Source organism: Lepidochelys kempii, chromosome 8, assembly GCF_965140265.1.
Source record: "Lepidochelys kempii isolate rLepKem1 chromosome 8, rLepKem1.hap2, whole genome shotgun sequence".
NCBI lineage: Eukaryota > Metazoa > Chordata > Testudines > Cheloniidae > Lepidochelys > Lepidochelys kempii.
Genome location: NC_133263.1, coordinates 21,203,192 through 21,215,624, shown reverse-complemented (window position 1 = coordinate 21,215,624; position 12,433 = coordinate 21,203,192). Strand labels below are relative to the sequence as shown.

The 12,433-nt window shown below is 46.1% G+C and overlaps 1 protein-coding gene across 4 annotated transcripts in view; it reads left to right on the top strand.

The window, feature by feature from the left end:
- Positions 1 to 12,433, top strand: part of STK10 (serine/threonine kinase 10) — a 71,569-nt gene that overhangs the window by 23,140 nt on the left and 35,996 nt on the right. Inside the window, exon 2 of one of the 4 annotated variants that reach the window (XM_073355808.1) lies at positions 1,177 to 1,315. The exons of the other annotated variants lie outside the window; for them this stretch is intronic. The gene's annotated coding sequence lies outside the window, so the exon portion shown is untranslated. The remainder of the gene's footprint in view (positions 1 to 1,176; positions 1,316 to 12,433) is intronic. 4 annotated transcript variants of the gene reach the window in all.

Sequence of the window (12,433 nt, the reverse complement as noted above, 5' to 3'; positions counted from 1 at the left end):
ATGCTTGGCATCAGCACTACTGACATTTCTCTTCTTGGAGAGAGACTATAGCAGCTGTTGGATGCTCTGTCTTCCTCATTGCTTATTGACTTCTAGACACTGCATGCGTTAGGAGCTGTAGACATGCTTAGAGCAGATAAGGAATGGCCCTGGGCCAGAGGAGCTTGCAGTCTCCTACTTTCAGATGTCTCCACCTGTTTAAGTGTGTGTTCTCTTTTGGGAGGGCAGGAGGGGGGGAATAAAAAATCCTTTGTGGGGGGGAGTGGAATTTCTCTTGGACTGATGTTTTCTCCACCAGCCTTTATTCGGAGCACCTGACTTTTGACCTGCAGAGAGGGAGTCTGGCTTACAGCTTGACAGTCTGTTTTAACAGTAACAAATATATCCCTTTGGCATCCTGAAAAGAAAAGTCCTGTGAACTTAATACAGAATTAGAACCTCTCTGTGTGAAATCCTGGGCCAGCTGAAGTAAGTGGGAGTTTTTCCATTGATTTTTTTCAGTAAAACCAGGCTTGAACCCTATAGGTTTCTTGGACCATTCTATAGGATGGATAGAGGATCATTCATATCTCCCAGCTATAGAATTTTCCAGGTGGGTTGAAAAACCGAAGTTAAATCAATAGGTTTTTAGGGTAATTTGTATAAAACCCTATTGCTTTAACCCCTATTAATGTCTACAAAGCTCTTCCATAAGGTGTGAAGTTCTAATTGAAGTAAGTTGTGGGTGGGATACTTTTACTGCTTTGTTATAAACTGTGGGTTACTAAAGGAAACCCCCATTATCATGTAAATAGGCTTTTTCCTGAGACCAATTTAATAATTTTATTAATATGTTAAAACCGGTACAGAGTTTAAGCATAGAAGTTTCTGGTTATCAGGGAATAAGGTACAGATTATCAAGGGGTGCGAAGTTCGGTTTAGTATTGGGTGGTGTAAGGAATACATAATATGCAATATCCCCGATTGGGGATAAAAGGTTAACGGGTCAAAGTACAGACATTGGGATATGAGGGTATGTTGTTCATATAATGGCTATGTTCAGGTGTGGAGTACAATGAATGGATACGATGATGAGGATGGATTTATCCTCATTTGGTGAGATTTAATGTTCAGTGAGTTTATGGTTCCAGTTCATTATGGTCCAATGGAAAAAGTATCTCTGTCCCTTTCTCATAGTTGATGCACGATGTCGTTGTGGCTCACACCTGGTACTGTCGGTGGCCGGTGATGTGTTCGATGTAGATGTCCCTGGACCATCGGATGGCATGCGATGAAGTGAGCTGTAGCTCACGAAAGCTTATGCTCAAATAAATTGGTTAGTCTCTAAGGTGCCACAAGTACTCCTTTTCTGTTTGGACTCTGACATCCAAGTAGCTCCCTCTGAGGACTGGAAGAGAGTAGCACAAACTGGCTCCTGCAGGTTGCTTAAACAAGTGATTGGCTTTTTGCTCAGTGTGAAATTCCCAAGACCTGGGGGCTTATCCTCAGCTGGTGTTGAAATCAGTAGAGCCATGACAATTTATACTATTTTGCTACCACAGGCTCACTGTTCCACTGAGTCTTCCAGTCCCCTCTTCTAATGCTTGTTACCACACCTGGTATATGACCAGAAAGTCGTACATTCCAAGGTACTGACAAACTTAAAGTTACAGGTGCAGCAGGAATATTTATCTTTGAGGTGGGGTGATTCTGCCTTATCTAGGTCATCTAGTGAATGTCAGTTTTTATTGTACCGGAGAGATGTGTGTTTTTTTGTTTTTGTTTTATCATTTTCCTGTGTGAGTTCATAAAAACACCCTATGACCTGTTCTCACAAAGCGATCCCTCTATATCTGACCTGTCAGTCCTCAAAGGAAACCTGCACAACACTTTCAGAAGACTAGCCTGGGAACTTAATTTCATTACCCATAAATTTGAGGGAGCTATAGATAGGATTTACCTCCATCCCATCTCACCATGTTACCCCCTGCCTGCACCATCACTGATTTTATTAAATGAAATGCTAAGGACATAAATTTTGCACATAAATTGATATTAATGAAGGTGCTTCCAGGTGGGCGTATTACAGTGATTCAAAACCAAACTGAGAGCCCATCCTGTGATGAGTGATAAATTGCAGCGTTCCTCTCTGGACTCAACTTGAAGGTTTCTTTTTTCTTTTTCTTTTTTAAAAGTGCTTTTACAAAGCCTTGAAAGCCATGGAAATATTTCCATTGACTTAAAAACTATTCCATAAAAACAATTAAGAAATACAAATAAACATTTTCCCTGCTGTGTTTCCAACCCAAGCATCCTAGCACTGTGATCGCTTAGGAGAATCTAAAGCTCAAAGCTGACTAGAAACAAAAGGGAAACCAACTAGTGGCTCTCCACTGTGAAATGCTGATAGATATGTGCAAAAAGTGAATAGCCAGTATCATAACTAAGTAAAATTTTTAAAATTCAGTTTTACTCTATCGTGTCAGTAAAATGTTAGGAAACGTGTGCTTGATGTAATTCAGCGAATCTTAAACTGTGATTCCTTTAAAAACACACCCACCACCTTCTAGACACAAACCTTGGTCTGTTCAAATTGGTGAATCTTAACTGAAATTGACAGGCTCCTCCTGAGTGTTTAGCTATTAAATCTTCAGTCCTCATCCTGTCAGGCAAAAGCGTGAGTGGAGGGACCTTTAAACCATTCCTTGAAGGCCAGCCAACTCAAGCCATATCAGATCAGTGTGGGAAGCAAATTCCAGTTGAGAACCCTCTAACAGTGAAGGCTTTGTCCCAGGTGTTCAGACCAAGCATGTTAGCTCAGCTCTTAGGGCACAGCAAAGGGGGAGAGGTGGTTTCTCTGTACCAGTCTGCCTCTGGTCTGCATCGAGCAGCGGGATAAGTACCACAGCAGCAAACTCTGCAGTTGGGCACTTAATGGCCAGAGCACAATCTCAAACACACTAATTACTGGGATTGGCCACTCAGATGGAAGGGGGAGACTCATGAAAAACCCGTCAGGCTTTGCCTTTAATCCTCCCTGTGATGACCTCAATACAAAGTGGAGCCATGCAGCTTTGTTCCTTTGAAAACAGGATACTGCAGTTCTCATGCCCCTGGCGTGAGGTGACATAAGTGACCCATCCCGTCACAAAGATGGGAGCTCCTAGTAGCCATAGGCGTGCTCCATCTGACTCCAGAGCGGTGAGTGGAATCTGTTGCCTGCTTGTATTTTTGAACTATTCTTCCCATGGGGAAGCTGAGTAATGAGAGTAATCAAACTGACAGGTCAGAAAGTGGAAACGCCAGTGGGCCGGAAGTTAAACTTCCTGTGATGTCCAAAGAAAATAACTATGGCTTACCGGGGGAATGCACTTGTCTTTGCCTTTTGCACCCATTTGATTAGATTGGAAGTGTTTCAACCTGTGTTGTGCTTGGTTTTGAACTCGAATGGGAATGTCCCTCCCCAGCTCTGTCATTAGTTCAAGAAAGTGTTCTGCTACTTCAGAATGTGAGTCTGACTCAGAGGAGTACCTGGGATATGGATCTGTGCTTTAGTGGCTTGCACAGCTAGAAGGACTTTATTTAATCCCGACAATGCAAAGAAGGGAGCTTTCCCTGGTTACTAAACCAGGTGACAGAGCACAGACTAGCAGTTGTGCTCAGATACTCAAAATAGCGTTTTAAACGTTTGTTTATTTAAGGGGAAATAATGTTTTTGGAAGGTGCCTTTGAGGTTAAAGGCCTGTCTGCACCCAAGAGCAGCAATGCAAGGTGCTGCCAATGTCTCCCTCTGCCAGTGTGTTTCAGCGCCCCCTGATTCAGGGCCCATCTTGCAGTGCAGAGGGGAGCAGGATTGGTTATTTGTATTTGTGCTAGCACCTAAAGACCCCAGCCTCCTTGTGCTAGGTACTGTGCAGATGTATAATACAGATGGCCTTTGCCATGAAGAGCGTCGTCTGAGGGCGTGTCTACATTACAATCTAAGTCAACCTATGTTGGGTTTACTTATAACCACAGTAGTAATTACTACAGTGGCTGGTGCCCGCACTTCTATCGGTGGTGTGCATGCTTACCAGAAACACTTCCAGTGGGAGGGGCTGAGAGCCAGGGTCTCAGCTCTGCACAGCTCCCCCCCAGGAGCTCAGCTGCTTTCCAGCTCTCAGTCCCTGCTGGGAGGGGGGACCGCCCAGGGCTTCTCGCCTCTGGCGGGGAGATCTGCACCTGGAGTCCAGTTGGCTGCCATGCTCCCAGTGGGGAGCAGGGAACCCAAGGGGCAGCCCAAGCCAGGAGCCTGCGGGACAGCTCCGCTCCCAGCGGAGGCCCAGCTGAGGAGCCAGGCTTTCTTGTCAATTTCACGGCTCTAGCCAACAGCCAATGTAAGGAATACATTGTAAACACAGACACTGCCTTGCCCTTACTACACTGACATAAGCCCTGCGCCTCTCGTGGAGTTACTATGCGGGTGTAGTAGGGCACATACATTGGCGGGAGCAAGGCTGTAGTGTAGACACTGGCATAGTTAGGTCGACCTAACTCTGTAGTGTAGACCAAGCCTAAGTCTGCAGCTCATCCGGTGGATACAGCAGATGGGAACACAAGGTAATAATGAGACTGCTGTGATAGCATTGTTCACAGCATCGCTTTATGACCCACTTATTCTTTAGCCTCTCTGCTGAGACAGCCAACAGGGTGCTGTTGTGATGGTGGTTCTGTGATGTAGCCACAAAGAATGGGACTGGGACAACAAATTTATTTTGGAGGGTACCTTCATGTGGTGATGACTGTGGGCTGCTGCCAGCATGGAGTATGGTTGAAGTGGTTACTTAGCAGTGAAAAGACTGTTACCAAGCTCCATTCCAGCCTCTCAGGAACTCTGCATTTCAACATACATCCAACATGGGAATGTTGGCAGTGTGAATATGGCACCAGACTGGGAATCAGGAGAGATGGGTTCCATTCCTGGCTCTGTCATTGACCTGCTGCATGACCTTGGGCAATTCACTTCCCCTCGCTGTGCCTCAATTTCCCCATCTGTGAAAATGCAGATAACGATGCTAACCACGTTGAGATCTACAGATGAAAAGTACTATATGAGAGTTTGGTGGTGGTGGTATGATTATTATTGTCTTCATGCTTCGTTATAGATGAAGCTATCCATTGTGAAGTCCAAAAATAAGTGTGGGGTTTTTTTCACCTATTGTCTTGCTGCCTCGTCCCCTGCTGATGGGGATTGATCTTTTTTATTCCAAATATTTCTCCTTGGAGGTTATTTTGTTCCAGGAAAATGATCTATTATACTTCAAGTCCCTGGTAAATAGTGCCCTTTTCTCATAAAGAATATTGGCAAGCTTGTAGCTGCCTGTCTTACAGAGAGCTAATTATTTCATTTCCACCTACAGAATATTTGCCATGTCAGACAAGCTGTTGACATTTGGGTTTTTACTGTATTAGCAATGAGGGTTTCTCTATTATTTTATGGCATAACCAGAGATCTCTAGTATGCACGAGGGCCTGTTGCTGCCTAGGAGGGAGGGTGCAGCTGATGGGGTGAAGTGGATGCTGATTGTTCGTTGGCCCTTCGTGCACTTCTGCGTGGGTGTGATGCTGACCTTGCAGAATTCTATGAAATAGAGTTCATGAAAGACTCTCTCAACCCCTGTGCCATTTGGAGCAGATCCTGCTGGGGCATGGGGCTATGTAAGCAAATTCATAGCTGTTAAGCCCAAAAGGGAGCATTATGGTCATTTAGTCTGACTTCCTGCATAAAACAGGCCATACATTCTTGCTTGGGAACTTACTGGTGAGCTATAGCATCTCTCTTAGAAGAACATTCTGTCTTGTTCAATGTGCCAGACGGTTCGCCAACAGCTCACGAGCGTCATATGAGGCCAGATTTAGAGCCTGAAGGCAGTGGAAATGGCACCCCTCTCTTCCAGCCCTCTGCATGCATTAGGAAAGCAGCTAACAGGAGAGTACCAATGAAGGTGCCAAGCTAAGTAGGTGCAGGAATGTGTTGTTCTATCTGTTCATTCGCCTTCTGATGGGAGTTTAACCCTTGGACTTCAGACTCTCTTTTTTTTTTATTGAGGGAAGGAATGTGGCTTAAGGTACCAGGGAGATCCCCTGGACTTTGTAACAAAGTCGAAACTGACTTTCAGTGATGAAAACAATGCTTATGTGATTAAAAATAAAACAAAACAAAAAAACAGAGTGGATTCAATCAAATTTGAGGCCAGTTTATGTGAGCAGTAGTTACTAAAACTAAAACCCGACAACTTAGTATTCTATGCTCTCCTATGTTCCTGAAGAAGATAGTTCAGGTGTTTTGGAAAAAGAGGAAAGTTAATTCTGAATAAAGTTTGGGGTGTAACTTGTAGCAGTGTGAAGCAGACTAGCTTTTGGTCAGTGTGCAGGGGGAAAAGATGTTCTCTTGCGTTATTAACAATCCTAAGATGGGTGAGTTTGAGGCAAATGGAGTGTCTCCTCTGGCAGCTGGCAGAACTGCCCAGCTTCATAATTCTGCGTCTGCCACAGAGGTTCTCAAACTGTGGGTCGCAACCCCATTTTAATGCAGTCACCAGGGCTGGCGGTAGACTTGCTGGGGCCCAGGGCTGAAGCCTGAGCCCTATCACCCTGGGCTTCAGTCTTGGGAGACAGGGCTCAGGTAGGTTACAGGCCTCTGGCCTGAGGCTGAAGCTCTTTGGCTTTGGCCCCCCCACCCAGGGCGGCAGGGCTTGCGATGGCTCAGGCTTCGGTCCCCCTCCTAGGGTCATGTAGTAATTGTTCCTGTCAGAAAGGGGTTGCAGTGCAATGAAGTTTAAGAACCACTGCTCTGCCAGATAGGCCAAGAGGAAGGCAGGCTGTCTGCTTCCTTCAGTCTGCTTGTTCTGTATCACAATGCGAACATTACTTTTGCCCTCTCATTTTATCAATGGCGAGTGCTTTCTTTCCACAGAAATTTAAATTTCTGCACCCCCAGGCCCCATCATGAAATGCTGCCCACTAATATGTGGGGGGGGGGCATGCGCGCACACACCATAGGCACCGACTTCCCCTCTTTCCCATAGGTGCTCGACCCCACCCCTCTGCCCCCCAGCCCAGCCCCGCCCCCACTCCACCCCTTCCTAGAGATGGCCTGACCTCTCCTTGATTGGAGACCAACCTGTTTCCCATCACTCCAGTGCCTCCCAGCCTCTGTCAATGGATGCTGAAAGAGCATCATGGATGGGTTAAGGAAAGATGTTAATTTGTGTCTGTGCAGAGTCTGGAGGGGAGAGTTAGTATGGTGTCCCCTCGGGCAACAGCCTGCTGGAGAGTGGTCTGCCTCTGAACCACACCTTCTGCCACTGCCAACACGAATACCTCGAGTCACTTTGGTAAAGTGGTGAAAGGATGCCAGCATTTTCTGTGTAAAGAGCTTGCCAGGAAACGTGATCCTTTCCTGGGCTGGGTGCTATGAAGGGAGATTCTGTCCTGCACCTAAGGCAGGAAATGTTTTCAGTGGGTTGGGATAGTTCACATAGAGGATACTGTTGTAAAGGTGAATTCCTCCAGCTTTATGTATAGCTGGGGAGAGTGGGAGGGGAATGCTTGCTGCACCCAGAGTGTGTCGGGGACACTGGTCTGAAATGTTTGCATTGCAGGATGACTGGGCGGAGGGGAGAAGGAATGGACCAAAGGCCATGACTTTTTTTAATAGAGGAAGGGTGGTGCCAGGTTTGCAGCTGAAATCTTTTGCACTTGCTTTCTTTTTCTCCATAGTTTAAGTGCAGTGCCAGAGAGCTCCAGTCCTCTTTTGAGATATAGATGGGGACTTGTTTACAGGGATTGAATGGCTTTTATCACCCTGAATCTGTTTCTCTTTTTTTTTTTCTTTTTTTTCTCCCCTCTGAAGCTAGCGGGGTGACTTTCTGTTAATCACAGATGGTACAATCAGAGGAACTCCATTGTTAGAAATGAAAATGGAAGGACTTCACCCATGATGGGGATGATTATTACCAAGGCAACCAACCGGGTGTTACCTAATGCCACTGGGCTGTTGAAATTTAATCAACAGAACAAGACTCGTGGTTTTCACCCAAACTGACACTGCTTAAGAGTGTTTTCCCTGGTGTATTATTAGTCCTCCTGCTTTCCACCTCCTTATAGTGGAAGGAGGACCTGGACTGTCTCTTTACCATTAAAGCAGACCCTGCCCTCACGTTGCTTAGAGGTTGCAGTCGGAAAAATGATGCCACATAACATTGGTCTTGTGGAGTTTTCTTGTCTCTTGTTTTTCAAAACATGTGCTCAGTTTTGTAAGTGAAAATGTTCTCACCACCATCCCTGCAAATGCAGCCTGGACTCTGAGAGTCAAGCTGGGTTCTTTACTTCTACAATATCATTACTGTAATAAGGGATTACAGATGTTGCTGAGGACCCTGTGCTTTCAGTGGGCTGCCTGGGTATAATTCTTTACTAAATTGCATTAATCAGCTTGATGTACACAAGGAGGAGGGGAATCCTGCTCTCGCTCAGCGGTGCTGGCTCTGCCTTGCTAATATGTGTAAAGGGGTGAAGATGTTAGTGGCTGATGTTGGCAGAGAGGATGCTGACACGTGCACCCAGGAAGCTGCTTTTCAGAGCAGAACTGTACTTTGTGTCTCAACACTTGAAAGCAGAGCTCCAAGGCCCCCCCCGCCCTTCTGAATTTGTTCACGGGAAGAATCTCTCCCAAGCAGCAGAACAGGAAGAGGATGTTCTGTCAGCGTCATTCCTGACACTTAGTGGAATCCAAAAGGCTTTTTTTATTTAGTAGGTGGAAATCCCTGTTGACCATTCTTCTGATCCTTCATCCCCCATCATGCTCTCTCTAATCTAGGGTTCGGTTATCTGTTTTCCCCTGTGACACCAAAAACTTTGGAGGTAGTCTGGGCCCCCTTATCTTGGACTCCCGAGAGAACCCCATCTCCCTTTTTGTCCTGCTGTAAAGCATATGTGCTGAATCGGGGTTCCTTATTCAGGCTTGACTAACTCAGCACTGCATAATAGAGGTCTGTGAATCACAGGGCTTGCTGCTATTTGCTGTGTTGCTCCCGCATTTCCAGTAAGCGGGTGTGATATATGCCAGGAAACCTCAGCTCTTGTTGAGATCTACAACACTGAACACATTTTGCTACTAATGCACCTCAGTACCGTGTGCTCCTGACTCTTCCCTCCTTCCCCCTCCCCTCTTCAAATCCGCTTTACTTCAGTGAACTGTGCAGGCGAGAAGGATCTTCTATTCTCTGCTGCTTCTGGGCTGAGGCGGCAGCCATACTGTTGTGGAAATACTGCCCCGGCCTGTAATTAAACAGTCTTGTGGATTCAAGCAGACTTGGTAAGGGAGTGTGGGTAAACTCCCTGCAGGGCTGGAGAAATAGATCATCTCTTTATCCTCTCCCCCTATACACACCTGCCAGGATTGTTGCTGCTCAAACAGATGGATCACTCCATCTGGCTGTAAAGATCAGTGGTTGCTGATTTTCAAGGCACAACAGGAAATACGGGTGAATGCCTTCCAGGCCGAGATACAGCCACTGAGCTGGAGGTCACGAGACAAACATTCACTCTTTTTGTCATCACGAGTGTCTGTCTCTTCCTCTTCCCTGCCATTCACCATTCCCGCTACTCGGTTTCCTTTTGTTTTTTAGTCCAGATCTGCAGTGGCAACGTGGTCTCCTAAAGGATAGCTGCTCCAGCGTGAAAAATATTAACACTGGCCCAGGTTGGGCTGGGAGAGGGGAAAAATGACGTGGGAACTAGCCTTAAAACAAGACATAACTAGCTACTGAGTTCGGTGCAGGCTTAGTGGGAGTTCTTAGAAAGGGGGAAGGCGGAAAGTATATGATTAATTTAGCCTAATTTCTGTATAGGTGTAAATGAAGATGAATCACGTGCTGCAGCACATAGGGCAGTTCCTAGCTTTAACAGCAGGCGCTTGTAAATGAGACGGAGAACATGGGCCTTGCATCTCTCCCATCACCACCATAGGCAGCATCTGTGTGTTTACTTAGAAGGCTGTAAACATTCTATACTGGGGTAGTGAATCTGCAGCCAGCAGCACCAGATGATTCTCTGCACTGCACTGTCACCTTCCCCCTCTTCCCCCCCCCCCCACCATCATCAAGTGGTTTCCCCTTTCCCTAGAAATTAACCCTTGGAATGCTGGCACTTTCCAGCCTTCCAGATAAATGAGAGTTGGATAGTGTCACATGACTAAGGTGAAGGGATGGTGCCCAGAGCACTTTCAGCTTATGTGATGAGGGGAGATGGTAAGCTTCCCACGTAGGCCTGGCAGTAGTATAGCAAAGAATGTGGGAATGCCACACTGAAAGGTTCCTGTGGCACAGAGGCACAGACGACGTCTGCTTCAAACCCCGCTCCACGCAGCACACACAGCTGCAGGATGCTGCTGCTTATTGTTTTTGTTGTAGTCGAAAAGCAGCCCGCTGATAGCGGTAAAGGTTAAAAACCTCAGCACAATTCTGCAGAGGAAGTTACTGCTGCTTGTAACCGTGTGGCTGGGGATGAGGAGAATTCATGCCTGGGGGTGTACACAATCCAGCACCCAGGAGTTGTGAACTGCTCAATAATAAATGCTTAAATGAAGGGAGCTGACCTGGAACTTTTAAAGGCTGCTGTCACTTTGCCTAGCATAGTTTGTACTATCTAATAGCAGCCTTGACACTCCAGAGCAGCGTTGCTGTTAAGAAGCAATAGTCTGCTTAATGTTCAGCCACAAAGATAATATCTCTGCAGCATCATAGCAGGGCAGAAACTTTTCTATTGATTCTGGGCTCCCCGCTTAGTCTTGAATGACCACCATGGCTCATCCTTGACCTGGAGACCACAGGTGCTCAGTCCATAGGCTTATGTGACCCTTCATGCCTCTTAGATGCTCAAGGAGTGGGCTTAATTGAGAGGCAGATCTTGCTCATTTAATCCAACTTTAATTACAACTACTAGTGATAGTTCAGAGACATCAGCTGCTCCTCACCATGTGAACTTTCAGTGTATAGGCAAAATAAGTGCAAACTTTTTTTAAAAAGCGAGAAGCTACATACCTGAGTTTAAACATATCCTAGAAAAAACAGTTATGCTTGAGCTGAATGAGCTCCCTAAATTTGCTTCAGGAAGATTGAAACCATTTATAAAGAAGCTTACTTCCTACTCTGTGTTGGATGATGGAAGCTCTGTGAAAGAGAAAGGAAGTTCATCTGAAACCAGAAACCATGCAAGAATCTGATGACTTGCAGGTTTGGGTCTCTTCATTGTAAACCCTTTGGCAGGCTTCCTCTCCTCCCCCAACTTCTTCCATCAAATTTGTTCCACACCCATTCTGCATGGGCAAATGCAGTGGCTGGTGGGTGAGAAAAAACACGGTTTACTCTTCATTCTTAGCTGTGACATTGTTTTGGGGAGCGCTTGGCCTCAACCGTGACTTGATGGGAGCAGAACATTTTTAAAATGTTTTTGTGACAGGGCACCAATGAACTGTAGCTTCTAGTAGAAGCAGTGGTAAAGGCAGAAAGCGACACTTGTCCTCTGTGAGTGTCTGTTTTTCAGAGCACTAGCGTGACTTCAGCAAACCCCTAGGAATCAGAGGCCCTATATTAAAGATTTGAGTAGCTCCTGGAAATGTGCGAGCATGGGCAAGTTACTGGGCTTTGTGTGCTCATCAGCTTTGCTGGAAAATTGGGTGTGTTCACTTATTGCAGGCTTGGGGAATGAGGATTGTTCTGGCTTCTTTGTTACCAAATCTGAAGAGTCCTAATGGGGCTGTAACCAGAGTGAAAGCCCAGGTGGTCCAATACACCATTCCTTCTTTACATATTGAGAGAGTTACTTTTTCTGCAAAGGAGCAAATCTGTAACACAGCACGAGCTCTATAATCATTGAGTCAGAAGTGCTCCTGACATTTAAATGTGCACTTTTTTGGGGGGGTGAGGGTGATGCAGTAGGGTGATAAGCTTTACTTTTACCATATGGGAAATGTGTCCCTCCTGTGGCCCTTTCTGCATAAATACAGCTGCTGGCTGGCTGCGCAAAGAGCAAGGGGAGGGACAGGTGCTCTGCGGCGGTTTGAAAAAACTTGGAAGGCGTGTGGATTCTTTGGATCCTCTTAAAATCCCCTTCCTGCTGCTTCCCTGAAGCTTTCCAAGTGCACAGGAGAGGGCGTGGGAGGGCTCTTGCTTGGCACCAACATGCGACAGAGATAGGATCTCCCACTTAACAGGTGCCCAAGTTAACTATTGTTGCGGGATTCTGGTGAGTCTATTCGCCCTTGTGATCATAAAAAAGGTAGGTTGTGCCCATGTGCTTGATTCTGGGGGACAAAATTAACCCCTTTGGTGCAGGACTTCCCATTAAACTGAAAACTAGATCAGTGTTGCAGGTACTTCACTCCAGCGTCCTACTCAGGTCTGTGCAGTTG